Genomic DNA, 21,623 nt, shown 5'->3' with positions numbered 1-21,623 from the left:
TGCATTGGTAATATCACCTAAAATAAAACGTTAGGTAAAATTACGTGATAATATAAATAACCTAAATACTAATAATTATTGATTTAACAGCAAAACGTTATTACCAACATGACTTTCTAACAGTGGTATACTACTGTTGTCTTTATATTTATGCGGCATTCATTTTAATTGATATTTATACCTATCTCCAAAACATAGGAGGCTAATATACATGTATAATTAGTAACATGAAGATACTATGATTGCTTGTTATGAATCATCTGAAAATAATGAAGTTATAAGAAAAGGAGGTTTATATCTTGATATTTTGGTGATGGTATTTAATTTAGATATTTGGATTGGTTCCAGACTTGTTTTTCTAATTAATAACAGTTTAATAAATGAAATATGGTATTGTAAAGTAATCATTTATTTGAAACTATTTTGCTTTTCATGTGTGATCTGGTTTCCAAATAGGTATAATATATTTCAACCCAAAATTAAAGAACAGTAAAGCCTTTTCGTATAAAACAGTTATAGTGCAACACAAAAGTATTGCTTATATATAATGAAAACAATTTCAATTCATGTAGTAGGGTATACGGGACTTTCTGTCAGTCATAACATACTACTTATTCAAGGAACAGTTGATCTGAAAAATCTAGAAATCCAACGTTCAAAAGCCAACCATTACGACAAACAGTACCAAACAGTACCAAATATATTATAAGAGGTGTACCAACAGACGGATACACGGGTACATAGAAATCAAAATATACCGTAATAAAGCCGTAATTAAAGAGCAAGAATTAAATCGGCAGAGTAGTTGTAGAAGTCTTTTAAAATGGTCACAACTAATTGCTGCTATTTTATTTAAAAATGTGTATCCTTATCTAATTGTTCAATGTTAACACAAATTAAAGTGTTATTCTCCCTAAAAGGTCGTCATTACCTTTTTTTTTTAACCTCAACATGAAATAAATAAGAAGTTAACTTAGTTAGAAGGCATCTAACGAAAATACCGCTATGCAAGAAAAAGTTACCAAATACATACCAGTACCTCAAACAGCAAAAGAGAAAAAAATAATTTAACCACAACAAAAATGACACCATGAAAATACAGTTATGCAGTAAAAAGTGGATTACAGTATAGAACAAGCCAAGCAACTACCCCAAACACACTAGAACCGTTTTTGAGACAGAGGTGTGAACAAATACCAAACGTTCCGTATAACGTTGCAGAATTGGAACGTCCCAAATATCCATTATTTGAGAAAAACAATAACAAGAAAAACTTATTTCTAATAGGAAATTCTACACTAAAACGAATGTCGGCCAGAAAAATATAACAAATAGCATCACAACATAAGTAAAGACTATCCATGGAGGACGAATAAAGGATATTAAGAATTGGCTTAAAGAATATATATCTGAAGGCAAACTCGACTCTGTTGATGTCATAGCTGTGCGTGTTGGAACCAACAATGTGTCTGATAGAGATACGGTTCGTACTACAATTAATGGTTATAAAAATTTTATTCACACGGTGAAACAGAGCTTACCGGAAACGCAAATAATTATTTCATCAATTCTACCAAGGCCTACAGATTACAAGTCAAACCAAATTATTTCTAAAGTCAACAAGCAGTTACTAACAGTTGAAGATAATCAAGTGAGAATACTGGATAACACGTTAGACTTTTTATACGGCAATCATCCTAATCAACAGCTATTTCAGGACCATGTACATACCAACGTAGACAGTGCTAAAGTTCTAAGCCATGACATAATTTCTAGTGTTAACACAATGCTTAGATTGTACGAATTTTATTCGGAGAGGATAACAGGGAGGAGATATGTGTCATTAAAGACAACTAATCAACATCCGCATTCATTTCGGGGAAACGTCTGGAATTAGAAGAAACTTTTGAATTCTGCTTAAGTCATGCACACGATTGTATTATATATCATTCTATGGTTTTCTCATTGTATATGTGTGTATTGATATTTTTCTTTTTGAGCAAAAATCAAAATGCTCCAAGTATACCCAAATTAATCATTTTATATTCCAACACAAATCATTAGTATTTGTCATTTCAATACAAGCCATGTTTTACCAAATTTTGCTGAAATACAATACTTATTTTCGTAATCGAAATCAAGCACGCATATTTTATGTGAAACTTTTTTGTCAAATAGTGTAAAAAATAAAGAGATCAATATCCTAGGGTACAATGTACAGAGTAAAAACAGAATTGATAAATCTGGCGGTGGGCTTTTACTTTATACTTCAAAACAAATAAATACGCTTAGAAGGGACGATTTGGAAATGCAAGAAATTGAGTCAATGTGGATAGGAGTTATTAACATTCATCAAAAGCCTTTTTATTTATCTTTGAAAAAGAAGGATAAAAATGTCACAGAAGCAGATTCCAACACTATAACTCGACGTGTATTACGATATTTCTCCACTCTCGACAGTTAAATTTTAATTATTTAAAAAGCTCGACAGTCCTCGCGCTTTAAATACTAAACATTAACTGTCTCCAATGGAAAAAATATCGTAATATACACTTGTTGCAGTACAGGAATCTATATGTACATAAATCAAGCCGTTGGTTTTCTCGTTTGATTTACATATGGTCTCATGATGTGGCATTTTATAGCTGATCATACGGTGACCTATAATTATTCAAATATGGTCTCATGATGTGGCATTTTATAGCTGATCATACGGTGACCTATAATTATTTACATATGGTCTCATGATGTGGCATTTTATAGCTGATCATACGGTGACCTATAATTATTCAAATATGGTCTCATGATGTGGCATTTTATAGCTGATCATACGGTGACCTATAATTATTTACATATGGTCTCATTTGGATAGTTGTCTTATTCTGAATCATACCACATCTGCTTATTTTCAAATTGATAGGAACAATTGAAATATTTGTGCCTACAATTGGGGAAAAAGATATATTAGAAGAAGATTCTATATTTCCATATAAATCAATTCTTTCAATTATGTTTAAATTCTGTTAATTTTAACCGTCTTGACAAAGTAAAACGAAAAATATCACACAATCTTTCTTTTAATTCTTCCATTATGCTGATCAAAACAGATTTATGATAAAAAGAATTATAGTCAATAATGCGGCGATTTTTAGATTTTAATCAATTTGAAATGGATTATCAAGATGGTATAACTATTAATGGTGTTTAAAGGCAATTTGGATGTATTGATATCCGTGTATTTTGAAATATCTCTACATGCAAAAGCATGTTAGCAAATACAATAACGATGATATAATATTTTTTTTGGGGATGTCGTGCTTTTAACATCTTGTGAATGGGTTCACAAACATCCATGTACTTAATCTTTTCAAAAGATCTCACACTTAAAAAGTACGACATCAACAATTACTAAAAATTAGGGATGGCAACGAATACTCGAGTACAGTTTTAATACTCGGATACTCGTTTGCCTGTTATACATTTTGACATATTTTTTTCACATTTCCACTCACTTTAGTTTCGTTGAAATATCCCCTTCGTAATACAAATAAAAATCAGTTAAGAACACAAATATGTTTATTTTTAGGTTTCGTTTTGTTATAGTGGTACCAGCAACGCCCTTTACTTCCGAGGGAATGTTTTTCTGTGCACTACTTGTAACAAAAAATAGAAAGTCAAACAGGCTTTCGTCTATAATTGTTGACCATATCATATTTCTAAACAAGAACAAAATCAAAGTCACCTGCAGTGAATCCTTTGGAACTGAATAGGGACATTTTAACGGTGTTTGTACAGAATTCAACACTTGCATGGATTAATTATTAATTCACCACAAGCTGTAAACACTTACCTTTGATTGTTAATCAAGACTTTTATGTAAACGTGATTGGTATGAGATGTACATTTAAATTATTTTTATTACTCTGTATTTGAAACTTAACTATAATTGTTGAATTTACAATTGAAAGATAGGCAAAAGTGCGAGAGCGACATTCAAACTCCAAAGTCGAAAATAAACTGATAACGTTATGGTTAAAAAACTGAAAATCAGACAAACGATGGTGCAAAAAAAAAAAAAAAACACAAAAAAAGTAAGACTGTGCAACACGAAAAAGCACAAGTAATTTGAAGTCCAATATTGTTGTTGACGTCGTATCATAAAAAATACCAACTACTCAGGAACAGATGATATATATATATTGTCTACTTTGTCGGACTTTACAGGCAAATATTTCTGATTTTGATGAAATTAAGTTCATGAACACGTACACAAACAATAATTGCTATTTTGATATGTTATTTGTAAAAACGTCGACCGGTAATTTAATTTGTTATTTAATAGACACAAAAACAGAGGAACAAGCTATGTTTGGGTCCTCAAAGCTCTTCAATTTTGTACTTGTTTGGCTTCATAAATATTTTGATATGAGCGGCACTGATGAGTCTCATGTAGACGAAACGCGCGTTTGGTGTACTAAATTATAATCCTGGTACCTTTAATAACTATTTGAAGTACGTTTGTCTTATTTTTATGAAAGGTAATAACAAAAACACTGCATCCCCCTAAAACTAAACTTTTCAATAGACGTATAAGATTCATCCGAGTACTCGCGATCTTTTGACATCCCTGCATAAAATATTAAGATATGACATAAGACAACCACTTGCAACGTTCCTGACTTACGACAGGCATATGAATATGTTGTGGGTTTAACCAGATTTTCTTTTGATCAGTGCTAGAAAAATGCATAACTATAAACTTAGTTTTCTGTTTGAGATACATGTACATAGTTTGAATATGCACTGACCTTAAAAACAACATCTCACGCTTGCAATTGACAGTTCTGTTAACTTTGGATCTGTTTTTAACAGAAAAATACGAAGAAAACTTAATATAAGCGGAAGGGAATGAAAGTTTCTTATTCTCACATACATTTATAAAAGAACTAGTTCGAAGCTAGCCGGCGTTCATATGCATAAGGCTAGCTGTCAATAATATTCATCAGATGAAACTGGGTTCGATGAAGTGATATTATATATTACAAAAAAATGGAGTAAATTGAAGTTATATCGAAGATTATAAAAAAATCAACCCTGCTAATACAGCCAAATATAAATATATTTCCGAAATAGGCTGTCGTTTGAGGATTGTGTAAGGTGGTTAGATTTAAGCAAGCTATCTATTTACAATGAAATGAGGATGTTTTAATTATATTTGAAATGATGTTCTCTCCATTCAAATTGGTACCCAAGCATCATGAAGTTACTTCACTAGATTTAAATGTAAATTCAATGACTCTCTATCACAGAATATTTATCATATTCTGAGATCTCTTGCATCAACATTTAAAAAAAGTTTTTTTTATTAATACTCATTTAAAACGAAAAATCATTTTGTCTATTTGTCTTGAAAGTTTCACAATTGTATGAAAATAATTTTGCTCTTTCAATAAAGATATGCCAATTCCATATTTATATACTTTTCTGATGTACAAATCATTCTTCTTTTATGTATTATTGCACTTCAAGTATTCTCTTATTCCTATGCAGATTTAATATGATGATTTGGCCTTGTATTTATGGATATTTTCCCAGTAAGTCACAACCGAAATTATTGACAAACTGACATGTATACAAAACTTAATAAATAATTGAAATCTGAAAGGTTTGCGTTATATGGCAAAGGTTTGCGTTATATCGCAACATAAAAAAAATGTTGAATAACAAGTTGTGTGGTGGTAATACGCTTCCGTAGTTCCCAGAACCATTTTTTTTAAATACGAAAGATAAAATACGATAAGGACATTGCTCTATTTATGTCGGGATTATTTTCGACTAATTCTGATCATTAGCTTGAAAAACAGTATATGGACCTCTCTTTTTTAAAATGACAATTGCATTCGTTATGAGTGACGATTATTTGTACTAATTTTTATGAACCGATGATTTTTTTTTAAATTAGATAAATAGATAAATATACAGCAACAAATACCGTTTTCCCAAAATCATGACACTTTAATAAAAACGATTGATTTTCAAAAAATTGTAACACAAATTTAGAGCACACTTATGTAAAGAAGATATTCTAACTCTTTTTTCTTTACAAAAATCCGCTTATATTTATCTTTTGAATTAAAAAGTTATGTATGTCTGTCCAAAGAATAAAAATTCCCAAGAAACCGAAATTTGAGTAAATGTCTTAAACTTAGTTTCAACATCATTTATCTCTAAAAGTAGCACATGAAGGTATATTTTTGTATTACATATTTGAATTGACGAGGTGAAAAATGACGTGTATGCAAATTTTTGTCAACATAACTGTATCGTATAACCTTAAACCTAATTTAATGTTGGTCATGATTATTTCAAACTCTGACAAAGTGATTAAAAAGTGTGTTTACATATAAAAAACAGAAGATGTGTTTTTTGATTGAGTTAAGCCTGTCAATTGATATTTCATTGTGTGTTTTTCTATGTTGTGATGTTATGCTATTGTTTCAGAAAAAGGGAGAAGGTTTGGTACCATTAAAACGTTTAATCTTGTTGCAAGTATTTGCACCTGTCCTAAGTCAGGAATCTGATGAACAGGAGTTGTCGTTTGTTTATGTAATTTATACGTGTTTCTCGTTTCTCGTTTTTTTTATATAGATTAGACCGTTGGTTTTCCCGTTTGAATGGTTTCACACTAGTAATTTTGGGGCCCTTTATAGCTTGTTGTTGGGTGTGAATCAAGGCTCCGTGTTGAAGGCTATACATTGACCTATAATGGTTTACTTTTATAAATTGTTATTTGGATGGAGAGTTGTCTCATTGGCACTCACGCCACATCTTCCTATATCTATGTGGTATGATTGCCAATGAGACAACTCACCACAACAGACCAAACTGACACAGAAAATAACAATTATAGGTCACCGTACGGTCTTCAACAATAAGCAAAGTCCGAAATGACAATGTAAAACAATTCAAACGAGAAAACTAACGGCCTTATTTATATACGAAAAAATGAAGTATACTAGTAAGCCCGAAAATAATTGAAAAACGAGTTTGAATTATCATATATATACGGAAGCTGATAAGGGCCATTAAAAAAAAAGTAATTTATTACGGCATAGCATGTCGTAATTTCGACATAACGTGTCGTTATTACAACATCGCTATGTCGTATTTCAACATAACATGTCGTAGCGATGTCGTAATTTCAACATAACATGTCGTTATAACGACATCGCTATGTCGTAATTTCGACATAACATGTTGTAATTACGACATCGCTATGTATATAAAAGAATATGTATTGTAATTGCAAAGAGACTTAATGACACAGAAATAAACAACTACAGATCATCATATGCCCCCAATAATTAGAAAAGTCCCCGCACAGTCAGCTGTAAAAGAGGGACGAAAGATACCAGAGGGAGAGTCCCCGAAATGCTGTGTGACAGACAGTGTTATTAATTAATCATTATCTCACTTGGTAAAACTCCAAATTTCATATATAGTGTATTTCATTGTTAAATAATTTACATGAATCTTAATGTATATAGTATACATTTGTTTATTGCATGGCTTTTGCTATTTGAATTCATTTGTTAAAGATATTTATTTACATTGTAAAGTTTAATATTTGCATCGTCGCAACATGATTGGTTAAATTCTTTGGTTACCTTCTGTGAGAAACTTATATATTTTATAGATCCCATATCAGTTTAATATGTAAGTAGCCGTGGAAGGGCTATATAGCCAGTCGAGGTCGATATGATATGTGGAATTAAAGGAGGATTGACATACAGACATGCCAAGGCAAGCCAAGCTTTCCACTTCCCTTAAAATAAGCGCGAACTACGTGGATTCGTGTAATACGGATGAACTGAAGTATTGATTGCTCTATTTCTACTTTCAAACGTTTGGTACGATGTTCCTACAACACGACGTTACACTTAAAATGCAAAAGCTATGCAATAAACAAATATATAATTATTAAAATTCATGTAAATTATTTCGCAATGAAATACATTAAATATGAAATTTGGAGTTTTACAAAGGGAGCTAATAATTAATTAATAACACTGTCTGTCACACAGAATTTTGGTCCTTTTTTTACAGCTGACTCTGCGGGGGTTTTCTAATTATTGTGGGCATTATGATGACCTATAGTTGTTAATTTCTGTGTCATTTAGTCTCTTTGCAATCACAATACATATTCTTTTATATATATAGCGATGTCGTTATTACGACATAGCGATGTCGTTATTACGACATAGCGATGTCGTTACAACGACATAGTGATGTCGTTATTACGACATGTTATGTCGAAATTACGACATTAATTATTTTTTTTGAATGGCCCTTATCGGCTTTCGTATATATACGCAAGAGTTTTAGTATAAAAAAATGATTGCCAATGAGAAAACTCTCCACAAGAGACAAAATGACACAGACATTAACAGCTATAGGTCACCGTAAGATCTTTCTCTGTTTACAGTTCTTTAAACAGATTGAAGGTTGTTTCCTGTTAATGTCTCTAATTGACTCAAACATTTTTTTCAGTTGTGTAGACATGAAATATCTGTAACAACAAAATTTAGAAACAGTTACATCAGTCATAAAATGGTTGACACTGGAAGGGTTCAAGGAACAACTTATTTAGTAAATTCTAATGATTCCTTGGTATATCGTCTCTTTCCCTTTGGTGATGGTTTAATATGTTCTACGTCAACTTATGGTTTTAATTGTCCCTTTACAGGAAATTTGAATGATAGATTGCATTGTCTCAGAGGATTGAAACATTACATGTCTACTTTCAGAAAAGTAACAAGGTCTTTTGCCAAAAACTTCACAATACTCTAAGTCATACCCAATTTTAAAAATGCACGACATGTATAGTAATGTCAATATTTTCCTGAATTGATTTATGAGGGTTTTATTTGTCTTAAATTAAGGTACTAGTACATATAGTAACCACATGCATCGTTATAGTTTATTACTTTTTTGTCCGTTTTGATTTATTTGGTATTTAGAATAGCCTATTTACAGTTTTTTGTCTCTTCATGTCACGGATTTATATACATTGTAGAGTATTTGTATGCAAAAATCAGGTTATAATTTAAATGGAACTGAACGATCCAACGAAAAACTTTCCGTGAAATTTTTAGTTTACAACATACGATTCGGTGAGCCAATTAAAATGCAAGAAAATATGTCTAAAGAAATGTTAATGCGGGCTAGTATAAATGCAGAGGGATTTACCATCCTGCCACATATTTTTGTTTTTGAATAAGGGAATAATATCCTGTACCTTTTGAGTTAATCGAAAACCTTCTGAGGTAAGTTAAATGTTAACACTTTGCTTATAGCTTTTTCAAGCATTAACATCAATTAATTATGTACTAATATGTGTTCAGGAAAATAATTCATGACATTAATCTGAAACATATAAAACGAAATTGTGGTTTTGTCGATATTCATTTATCTTTGAAACTGTCGTGTCATATTTTCTTCTACTTCTACAAAGTGCAACCCAAAACTATCAACATGAGATATTTATATACACTGTTTTCGATTATATTGTCTAAACAAACAATAACAGTAATGAAGTTACAATATTGACCTTTTCAAATGAGATCTTTATTGCAAAATATTCATTTTACAGACAAGTGCCTTAAATAACAAGCTTTATAAAGCCACAAACAAATAATGACAATTTTTAAGAACAACATTTTGCACAGTAATCTTCAATTAATTCGCATTAAACAATCTGATATATCTTCTCAATTCTGAAAAAGTGCTCCTTGTATAATTATATTTTTTTACAGAAATGAGCTCGAACGCAGCATTTTTTGCCATCTTGACTGAAGACCTAACTGTAAGCGACAACCAAATAATCAAATTTGATCACGTGAGAACAAATATTGGCCAACGCTATGATTGTTCCACAGGGCGTTTCAGCGCTCCATTCCCAGGTTGTTTCGTATTCAACGTTAGCCTTGTTACTAAACCTGACAAAAGAATTGAGGTCAGTCTGGAAAAGAATGGAGAAGAGTGGATGAAAATGTACGCAGGAAGCTCACAGTTTAATGGAAGCGGGGCTAACACGACTATTATGCAATTAGTAAAGGGAGACGAAGTATACATTAAAGTCAACGAAATATATCATTCCGATGGAACACTTTTAGATGGATCAAATTTTTGTTCATTTTCTGGCTTCTTACAAAAGTAAAATCCTTACAATATGATATTTGAATGAAGAACAAAAACTTAATAAAATGTATGCAGTGATATATATCAACAATTTAAATGCTGTAACTTTTGAAAAATATATTATAATAGAAAACAAACTTTCTTTGGATTAATGTTGATGCAAGTTTTACATGTATATCGTCGTGTGAGTGTTATAATCCTGATAATTATGTATTTTCAATTTTTCTAAATAAGGTGAAATTTAATATGAAGGTTATAAGCGCATAACTATTTGACTTGGATATAGAAAGTTATGTAGGAATCGAAATTTGTGGACACGAAGAGTAACTCTTTGTTAGATTGTTTTTTTTTTGTCTTGCTTATGAAAAAGACGATGTGGTATTATTGCCGAGGATTCAACTCTCCACAAGAGACCAAAATGACACAGACATTAACAACTATAGTTTATATCAGTATTGGCACATCTCATTACCATGTAGATTATTTGGCCTCGACCCTCGGTCATGGTCTATTGAATTTGAAACTTTTGCTTAGTTTTCATGTACTAGTTTCTGATTAGGTCAGTTTATTGGGAACCACTAGTGGTAGATCAATGATATTTGGTATGCAGTTGCATTTGCATTGGCACATCTCATTACCATGGAGCTTATTTGACCCCGCCCTCTCAGTTATGGTTTATGACTTTGACATTTTACTTAGTTTACATGCATTTGTTTGTGTTGAGTCTTGTTTAAAGTGAATAGCTTTTGATAAGTCAATGCTTATGGTTTTCGTTGTATTAGCTTTGGTACGTCTCATTAAAATGGAGGTTGTTTAGCCATGTGTAGCTTTCAGTCTTGGTTCATTGACTTTGAATATTTGCAAATATTACATGTAAAAGTGTTTCTTTTAATTTCAACATTTGCATTATCAAAATTGCCAAAAAGCGAGACATGTCTCTGTGATAACAGTTAATTTTTAATAGGCAAGCACCTGAAATAAATAAAGCATCCTCTTTTCTGAAGATAAAACACTAGTAAACTACAAACAATGTTTTTTTAATAACTCTCTATATTTCTATTGGAGATAGACCATGGATTTTTAATTGTGTAACATCCCCAATTCTGGATCGCTTGATTTGCTAAGAATTGCTCATTGATTGAGTTTAAACCATGCAAACATTTAAGCATGGTCCTACTAAGATAATTTCGATAACAAATATTTTACAGCCAAAAACCTGAAAAATAGTGGAGATGCAACACTATAAAATATTTCCGGTTTCAAATTAGGTGAATAAGCTATTATAATGCAATGAGAGTAGAGAGATAGAACAGTATAGTTCTGACAAAATCTTGTAGAGTGTAGAAATATCGTATTATACTTGTAAAGAGCGATAGACCATGCCACCTGGTTCTCAAATACGTATTTTATTAAAAGTGAACATTCAACACTTTAAGGCTTACACGACGATATGTATGATTCTAATATGACGTTTTTCTTTCGCTTTGTGATCAAACACATGCTCTAAATCCAATAAAATTTGTTTGAACATTCGTATATTGACTTCTTATGAATAATGAATTTTGTCAAATGATCATTCCCATTCACTTAACGTCAAGAAAATAACAACATAAAATTCCCCCAAATTGCAAAAAAAAAACTTTGGGCAGTCACATGAAAATTTGCATAACAAATGTCTGTTCTATGATCGGGTTGTTGTCTTTTTGGCACATTCCCCATTTCCGTTCTCAATTTTAATGTTTAAAACAGATGGTTATAGAAACATTCAATTGGAAATAAGCTTGCTAGATAAAAGAAAAACAAATTTATCATTTTACGTTGAAGCATGTATATATCATCTGTAGCTTTTCTCTAAATAAAATTCATAATTATATAGAATGATGTTTTAAATTTCTTATTCGTATAAATAACAGTGGCGGAACCAGAAGAGGGGGGTCAGGGGGTTGGAACTCCCCTTTTTTGGACGATCAATGCATTTGAATGGGAACATGTAGTTGAATCCCTACCCCTCCCTTTGTACTGGGCTAGGATCCCCCTTTTTTCAAAATGGCTGGATCCGTCCCTGCTATTTCACCATTCTTCTTCGGAAAGATTTTATTCAAGTCAGTTCAATCAAATATGAGAATGAATGATACAGATAGCGCTTGCCTAACGTCCAGAGATAATCCATGCATATTCAATCAAAAGACAAAATTTCACAATAAATTAAAAAAAATCTATTAAAATCAGGTCGATCGGGATGCAAAGCTGAAAATGTTTACTGGAAAAAACTTATGTTCTATAGAATAGCAGATTAATTTGCCGACTCTAGATAGACACATTAAATGCGTTGTAATTGGTAACAGTCTGTAAGTTTGGTGACTGTTTGGTCCAGTAATTTTAGATTTTTGTAAAGATTGACGACAAAGACGGAGGACAGACGCCAAGCAATGAGAAAAGACCAGTTGAGCGAAGATAAAAACAGTCAGTCTCGGTGCATCGTTTCATACTAACCGCCCAATGGCAAATATTTCATGCGTATTCAGAACGGGTATTGCGGGAACATAACATTAAGAGTTTCGCAATACAAGATCTTACAGAAGTCGGTAACCAAACCATTATATATGACATTTTCCTTATAGATAAAATTGATAATGGAAATGGGGAATGTGTCAAAGAGACAAGAACCCGACCATAGAGCAGACACCAGCCAAAGGGCACCAATGGGTTTTAATGCAACGAGAAACTCCCAGTTCCAGAGGCGTCCTTCAGCTGGATCCTAAACAAATATGTAAACTAGTTCAGTAATAATGGACGTCATACTGAACTCCGAATTATACACAAGAAAATAAAACAAAAAAAAAAAACAAAAAATTAGGCCAGGGGCTCCTTACTTGGGACAGGCGCACAAATGCGGCGGGGTTAAACATGTTTTTTTTGAGATCTCAACCCTCCCCCTATACCTCTAGCCAATGTAGAAAAAACAAACGCACAACAATACGAACAGTTAAACTCAGTTTTAAAGAAGTCCGAGTGCAATGTCAGAAAAGGTAACAAAAGAAAATAAAGAAAATGACAAAAATACATAAATAACAACAAACTACTAGCAGTTACTGACATGCAAGCTCCAAATGTTTTGACTATTTTATAGTATCGAAAACGCAAGTGTATTAATTTTTCAGTAAAACATACATTTCTTTAAAAAAAATACTCCTTGAGGGCATAATATGTTTTAATTCCATATTCTGCCAAGGATTGCAATTGAGGCACTACAGGGGTCCAAAATTTTGTATTTGCTAATATTTGTAATGAAACTGTAAAACGGGCGCATTGTATTTGCGCCAATTGTTTTTTTTTTACAAAATCAAATCTTTCATTTGCGCCGAAAAGAAAAAAAAAACAAACTACACTTGGGCCATTTTAAAGTTACATTTAACTGAATAGTTTAGAGTATATTTCGCCACATCGTAAATAAGATGCTTGTTTGTTGAGGCCGTTTATAGCCGACTATACGATATATCAGTGCTTTTATTATGGTAACGATGACTGATTTCGGAGGAATATGTTCTATCAACAAGAGTGCACAAACTGACCTATTGCTTACAGTTTAAGAAAAACGTACCAAAACACAAAAACTCAACACTGAGCAATGAACCTTGAAAATGAGGTCAAGGTCAAATCTAACTTGTGCGACTAACAAATAGATTAGAAAATATTTCCATACATGAAATACAGTTGCCCTATTGCATAAAGTATGAGAAAAACCGACCAAAACACAAAAAAGTAACTATAACCACTAAACCATGAAAAGGAGGTCAAGGTCAGATGATACCTGCCAGTTGGACATGTACACCTTACAGCCCTTCCATACACCGACTATACTAGACCTATTGCTTATAGTATCGGAGATATGGACTTTACCACCAAAACTTAACCTTGTTAACTGATCCATAAAATGAGGTCGAGGTCAATAGAAAACTGTGTGATGAACATGAGCACCTTGTAAGGTACGCATACACCATAGTTATCCTATGATTTATAAGAAGAGAAAAATTAACATTACAAAACAATACTAACTTTTTTAAAGTAGTCACTGAACCATGAAAATTAGGTCAAGGACATTAGACATGTAATTGACGGAAACTTTGTAACATGAGGCATCCGTAAACAAAGTATTAAGCATCCAGGTCTTCCATCTTCTAAAATATAAAGCTTTTAAGAAGTAAGCTAACGCCGACGCCGGATCATTTTCCCTTGGTCGAGCTTTCTGCGACAAAAGATATTCTTAAAAGTCCTTATTTACCTGTATTGGCGCAAATGAAAGTTATAAAGTACAGAGTATTCTGAGTATCCTATGCGAGCAAAAAAGTACTAATTATATATACATAAAAAAAGAAGATGTGGTATTTTCTGTACTTTTTTTAATTGCTGCATATATGGTATGGACACTTTCCGTGGTAATTTTTTCACTTAAAGAATAAATCTTAAAATATTAAGACATTAGATATTTCAGCATAAGAAATATTTTGTTTCGTTCGTCTTTGTCTTTTTTAAGTTATTTTTGTGCTTTGTGTCTATGTGACGAATCAAGCTATTTACAAATAAAAACATACAATTTGGTAGTATGTTGTTTTGTAACCCCATAGTCCTGAATAAAGGGAGGGTTGTACGCTCACTCACAAACAAGTTAAAACCCGCCCCATTCCTAATTTGCACATGAGAGCTGGAACAAGGAAGCTAAGTTACAACCTAGTAGAACGGCGATGGAGATGGATTGGCCATGTACTAATGATGGATACCAACAGCATATGCTCAGTTGCACTGACATGGAAACCAGAGGGAAAAAGAAAAGCTGGACGTCCAAAAACCACATGTAGACGGACTGTGGAAACAAAACGAACATCATTTGGACAGAAACATCTGCATGGGCTACAGCAAGAACAGCAGCTAAAGACCGAGTGAAATGGAAAAATTGTATAAGGGCCTTAAATGAGGACCGGCATGAAGAGGATATGGGAGGTTAGGTGAACATTTCTTATTTGCATGTCCCATAATTCTGAAGTTCAATGGTTGTCGTTCGTTCCCGTCTGACATAATTGACGTTCGTTTGTTTTTTAAATATAAGTCAGGCTGTGAGTTTTTCGTTTGAAATATTTAACATTTTGTGATAATTGGTAGTCTTTAGTTTGGACCAAATGACATTGAAATTAACTATAGGTCACAGTACGACCATCAACAATTAGCAAATCCCATATTGGACGAAAAGCTTCCTTTATTTGTATATATAGATAAAAATATGTGGTTTACTAGTAACATATTTGAAGGTCTTTTTGCGCTGGACGAATAAAAGCTGCTCTAAAATGCCACACAGCAACAGTAGTTTGGTCCACAGTGATCTGGTGACCCAATGCACCCTCTAGGACAAAACCCGTAGGTATGGAAGCCCACTAAAACCAGTTGTCTCCATAACATCTGTGGAGTTATGTTGGTCGGTGTAAACTTTGTAAGCATCAAAGCAGACAACTCTGAAATTGACAAACACACGTTTATGGCATGCATTAAAGAAAACATCATTTGGCTCAGAATACAAAATGAATGGTAAAATAAAGGGAATCGATTGACAGGTGATAATAACCACAACACTCTAAAATGTATGTGTGATTGATTATGTGTCTCGATCACTTCTCGTAGCCCCAGTCACGTCCACAGTTTTCGTTTAAGACATGTCTGACCGTGATTTATCAACGTTTCTTACTTGACATAAGCAGCACAAGAGTCGAAGACGGGTGTAGATACATGTTCAAATATTGTTCAACCCTCCAGAGCTCATGAGTACATATTTATTGTATGCGTTGGTATACCTTAATTCTGTATATTTCCTCTCCTTATATTTTTGGGGTCATGTTGATGTCATTTGTAGTTCATCAACTTATTGTTTTTGATTGCACAATAACCCGTTTCAGAATATAATACATTCACGGTTGTTTTTTAAAGCGTTTTCCATGGTTACATGAAACATGATAGATCGCTTACGAGTCTTTCTTATTGGAAATTGTGCCAACTGTTGCATCTTTTGCCGCTGTACATATTGCTTTGCAATCCTTTGTAATTTTCTCACAATCTTAAAACAAACACGTTACCATTTGAATGACTACTTGCGCAGTAGGCATGGGCTGTTTTGTCAAAGGATGCAAAGTCCAGTCCATTGATACAGCTTATGGAAAAATGGAAACATGTCTCCTATTAAAACGAATTTATCAAACTATGGAAATATGTATGAGACATCGTGTGAACAGTTTAATACATAGGTTCATAAAAAGTCATTGACACAAGAGGCGTGGTAACTTTCATTGCCACATGTCAAGCTTTATAAAAAAATATGTGTGCTTATATGTTACTGCCTATATATGAATGCTTTGATTGCCTTGTATGTATATCATATTCATTCTATGCCTGTAGGTGTATGTATATTTGTTTTATGTTATGAGTTTTGTTTTAAATATTCGGTGAAAATATCTCAAGGGCTTATGTTTGTATGTTAAAACCATACCGAATCAAAACAAATGTTCGTATTTTATCTTTATCATCGAGCCGTGGCGCTTACATTTTGTGTACGCAAATACATCTATAACTACTATTATGTAATACTGTTTTACGGTGGTCAAATCAGACAATATTTCCTTTGTTCTAATAGAAAATCAGTTATTAATTTTACACTATATAAGTGGTATACACAATGATAGCATATGTCAGTTTTCAAGAAACAGAATGTGTTATGTCACTCTTCTTGTGCATACCATAATGACTAGCATACTTTCTTATATATTCTTATTCATATTCAGTATGTTATTATTTTTCAATGTTGCACCACTGTCCCAGTAAAAAAAGGAAGGGCGAGCCCTCACAAACATGTGTAATTTCCCAACATGGTTTGCTACATGTAACATCATGTTCTATTCATATTTACATTCAGTGGGATTTCCAGTGACACTAGAACAATAGAAAAGTCACTCTTCTTATGAAAGAGATAGAAAAGGTCTAAGAACAGGAGAGACAATTTACGCATAAAACCCGATATGCATAGGGATGAATATCTCTTAAAACACAAAACCATTATATAACTTTTATACAACCACTATAAATAAAGTATATGTTAAAGCTAAATGTGTTAATATATGATTTTTTAATTGCCAAACATGCTGTTAATTGAACAACCTATTGTTCAACATAGGGGTGTGTAAAAAACTGCCAGATTTGACTGCATATTTTTCTTTTTTTTTGAAAAAAATATATATCAAACCTTAATAATGTAGCTTTCTGGGTATCCAATTTTTAACGTGTTCCGAAATGTAGTTTCGTCACAAGAATTTTTCAAAGTTGTGTCATTTTGTCTATATGAATGTCGGTAAATTCGTATGATCGAGCACACCGACAAGTATATCGTTGGGACAACTCGATATAATGTAATCAATATACGTGAAAGATTACCTAAAGTGAAGTTTATCAAAATCATCATAACATAATTGATCAACACATTATGTTTGAACAACATCAGTGGCGTAGCTAGGCGGAAGCTCGGAAGCCAAGGCTTCAACATCGTTTTGTCAAAAACAAAAAATGATAATAAAAATAATAAAAAATAAAAACGAGCTAGAGGTATGAGAGAGAGAGAGAGGAGACTCCGAGTGAAAGAAAGTGAAGGGGAAAATAAATGGGCACTGTGCGGTTAAATAAACAAAAAGTTGTAGAAGTCAACGAGTCGATATCACTTCTCAGACTCTCGGCGTTCGTTCCCATCACCAGCGCTTTATTTTCCCTCTTTTTATAGCAGACGAATATTGTGTCTGCAGGGTGTTCTGCTATTTACAATGCAACGCAGAATTGACAATGCCTGTGACCAATTTCACCGCTGAATCAACGCAGTTTCAGTGTCATGTGCCGGGTTAAAACATATCTGCGTTATACGATGACAACCGAACGACTTTCGGGGCTATAGATGTATCCTTCACGCGTACAAGGAGACGTCCATTGATAAAGTAATTGACATTAGGCTTGCTTTTTTGTTGGTGAGAGAGATTGACTCTGACCAGGGACAGTCTATACTAGTTAGTATAGAAAGTCCCTGCTTTGACTCTTTTAATAATTCATATCCACACAAACAATTCAAACGAGAAAACTAACGGCCTGATTCATGTACAAAATAATGAAAGAAAAACAAATATGATACAGCAACAAACGACAACCATTACACTGAATTACATGCTACTGACTTGGGACAGGCACATACCGAATGTGGCGGGGCTAAACTAATTTGAAGGCACCATCCTGCCCTAACCTGGGTACCCATTATATTAACCTGAATATATTGTTTACATCTCATCACCAAACAATTTTTAATGGTGTGGTTTTTGTCGAGCCTGCGACTTTTGTCACAAACGCGATCTTTACATTCCGTCGTCGTCGGCGGCGGCGGCGTCCAGAAATATTCACTGTGTGCACGTGGTTAAAGTTTTTGAAATTTTAATAACTTTCTTAAACAACCCTGGATTTCTACCAAACTTGGACAGAAGCTTGAATATGATCAAAAGCTAGTATCTAGAAGGAAATTAAAAAAATATATATTTCCTGTTTTTCCGTATATTACTTATATATGGACTTAGTTTTTCATCCAGTTACATACAGTCTGCAGTTAAAGTTCTTAAAACATTTATTAGATTCTTAAAGCAGGCGAGACACTGGTCTTAGCAAATATAACCTTTTTATCCCACTGGAATCTCCTGGTTTTTACAGTTTCTTTGAGGAACAATATATATTTTTTCACAAAATTATCTGACTTGTATCAAACAAAAATGCTTTTGACTACACCTTAACATTCTATCAAACAAAAATGCTTTTGACTACACCTTAACATTCAATATTTTCAGTTAATATTTGTGGGTCTAAAACCCTAAAATCCACCAGACCCCCTGCCGATTTGGGCTTCACCTTCAACATTTGTCTAGCTACGCCACTGAACATGAGTCCTACAATATAAGATTTAAAGGTGCATATCATTTACATTCAACGTTTTTATTGGATTTTTTTTTACTACAATGTAACCTCGAGGTTCAACGTTGATAGTAAAAAAAAATCCCAGAAATTTTTTGAATGATATTGTAAATGATATGAACCTTCGAATTCTTATAACATCGGAATAGAAAATATGTGATCCGAATTAACCATGCACGTGTGCTACAGAAGATTATGAACTTTTATGATGTACAGGGGGTAAGGGTTTTTCTTAAACAATATTATGATCCCAAATTTGATGAATTTTGTTGGCAATACTTTAATATACACACTACATATAGCAAAGTATATATTAAATCTCAATGTATTATAATTAGGAAAAATGTTTGACTCGGTAAAAAAAAATCTTCCCCCTCCCCTCGTATTGCATGTAATAGTTTAAACCTAAAGGATTCGCACTAACTGCCTAAAAGGGGTCCGCTCCAGTCTTGAATCAGTGATTTTGTTTATCATAAACAAAATATTGCCTCACACTGAAAGGGTCAGCCGGGCAACATGCACAGCCCGGATTGTCAAAACAACTAAGATTTACAAAAACGATTACAAACAAAAACCATCAGTTGGACAATCTTACTGGGATCTGATTATCTCTACTGATAAATAATGCAACACTAATGACACATTTTTAAGTTTTGGAATGATTTTATTCACAAAGAATGTTTCTCATTGGTATACATTTCTATGCTCTTGTCTTTTCAGAGTTTATATTGGAAATTAAAAATTGCTGCATGAAAGACACTAGCTCCACATTCCTATGCATATGATTTTATATGTACGAGAATCATTCCATAAAATATCCGTTTGATATCCTTCCAATGCATGACACTGTCTAGTGGTTTTTCTGCCACAATTACAAGGAAAACCTGGCTAAACTTGTGCTAAATCAAACACTTGAATCTTACATCGCTATTGATGTTAAGCAATTATTTAAAGGGCCATCCGGAACTGTTGGGTTTTATGACAGTCTTCCTTCCATACACACCATCGCTGCAATTTAGATGATTATAATATTATTTGGCAATCCAAAGAGAACCTGAAAACATCAGACCACAATAAACAGAGACCCCAAAAAAAGCCAATTTTACTTTACAATGAAATTGAAAAAGTAGTTAGTTACATGTCAAATCATCTTTTGGCTGTCGACAAAAAATAAATAAAATCTAAATTTCGTAGCATTTTACCCCCCCCCCCCCTTTTTTAACTGAATTTGTTCAAGGTATGGTGGTTTTACCCCTTTTCAGATTTCAGTATGTCATGTTGTACATCTTTTATAAATTAGATGAATTTCTAGCAAGTTTCTACGATATTCTTTATCATTTGACAAAATACTATGCATCTGAATTAAATTGTTTACTATTTGAAAAAGCGCGCCTTCTTTTACTTTAATTTACTTCCCTTTATTTCACATAGCAACAAATATTAAAAACTGCCACATTTGACTGCATATCAATTTTTTTTCCCCAAAAAAATATATGTCAAGCAGCATAATTAACTTTACAAATTGGGAGAAAATCAAGATGTTCCGACTATAGGTTAGTATTAAAAAAAATTAATGAAAGGTTGGCATGATTCCAGGTTTGAACCCTGACGACACTTAAAATCGAAAATTCACTTACTTACCTATCATATGAAGATACGATGATGTGATAAACTTAACAATTAATAATTTACCTGGTGCATTATCATATTCACATTACGTTGACACGTCTCAGTTCGTCTGTGTTAGCTCATTTCAAGCTCGTAAACAATGTACACCATTTTCCGCTGTTCTTTACCGATTACCTCTAGTCAGAAGAGCCCACTGTTTACAGGGGCGATAATATTTTGTCACCGGTTCACGCACTGCATTTAATAAGATAGAATGTTGAAAACACCAATAACAAAATAGGTCAGATATTCATCCACACAAACATCATATACGATTTAAATATTCTTTACACATTTCAGCTTGACAACTTGACAGTAGTTTCTATGAGGAACTATAAATATAGATTTTTTTCACTTACACTTTGATCCTTCCTTATGAAGGTAAATCCAGAAAAGCGCTTCGGACGCAAGAAATTATTAAACGTGTTGTTTTCAATTTTGTGATGGAGTGGTCATAACTGTGGAATTAGAAATAAAGAGTTACATTTCTTTACAACCTTATGGAAAGTTGGATATTAGAAGTTAATATGAAAAAACAAATCAATTAAGAGTGATATTATATAATTTTTGTTTATGTCAATACTGCAAAGGGATAAATATTTTATTAATTTAATTTGTTTGCACAATAGCAAATATTATACATTTTTGAAAAGAGAATGACATAATTATGATATTGTCAAGCAATATTGGACAGGATTGAAAAGAAGACAACCCATGGATTAACACAT

General features: G+C 32.8%; 2 long non-coding RNA genes across 2 annotated transcripts; one reads left to right on the top strand and one right to left on the bottom strand.

The window, feature by feature from the left end:
- The first annotated feature begins 9,245 nt into the window (after positions 1-9,245).
- LOC143052897 (uncharacterized) lies at positions 9,246-11,736 on the top strand. The gene is made up of 2 exons (XR_012971285.1): positions 9,246-9,326; positions 9,816-11,736. It is a non-coding gene; the product is annotated as an uncharacterized LOC143052897 (long non-coding RNA).
- An 8,134-nt stretch (positions 11,737-19,870) lies between these two features.
- Positions 19,871-21,089, bottom strand: LOC143051441 (uncharacterized). The gene is made up of 2 exons (XR_012970777.1): positions 20,920-21,089; positions 19,871-20,235 (listed from the first exon to the last, which is right to left on the bottom strand). It is a non-coding gene; the product is annotated as an uncharacterized LOC143051441 (long non-coding RNA).
- Positions 21,090-21,623: the final 534 nt, after the last annotated feature.

Source organism: Mytilus galloprovincialis, chromosome 11, assembly GCF_965363235.1.
Source record: "Mytilus galloprovincialis chromosome 11, xbMytGall1.hap1.1, whole genome shotgun sequence".
Lineage (NCBI taxonomy): Eukaryota > Metazoa > Mollusca > Bivalvia > Mytilida > Mytilidae > Mytilus > Mytilus galloprovincialis.
This window is presented reverse-complemented; position numbering and strand designations above follow the sequence as displayed.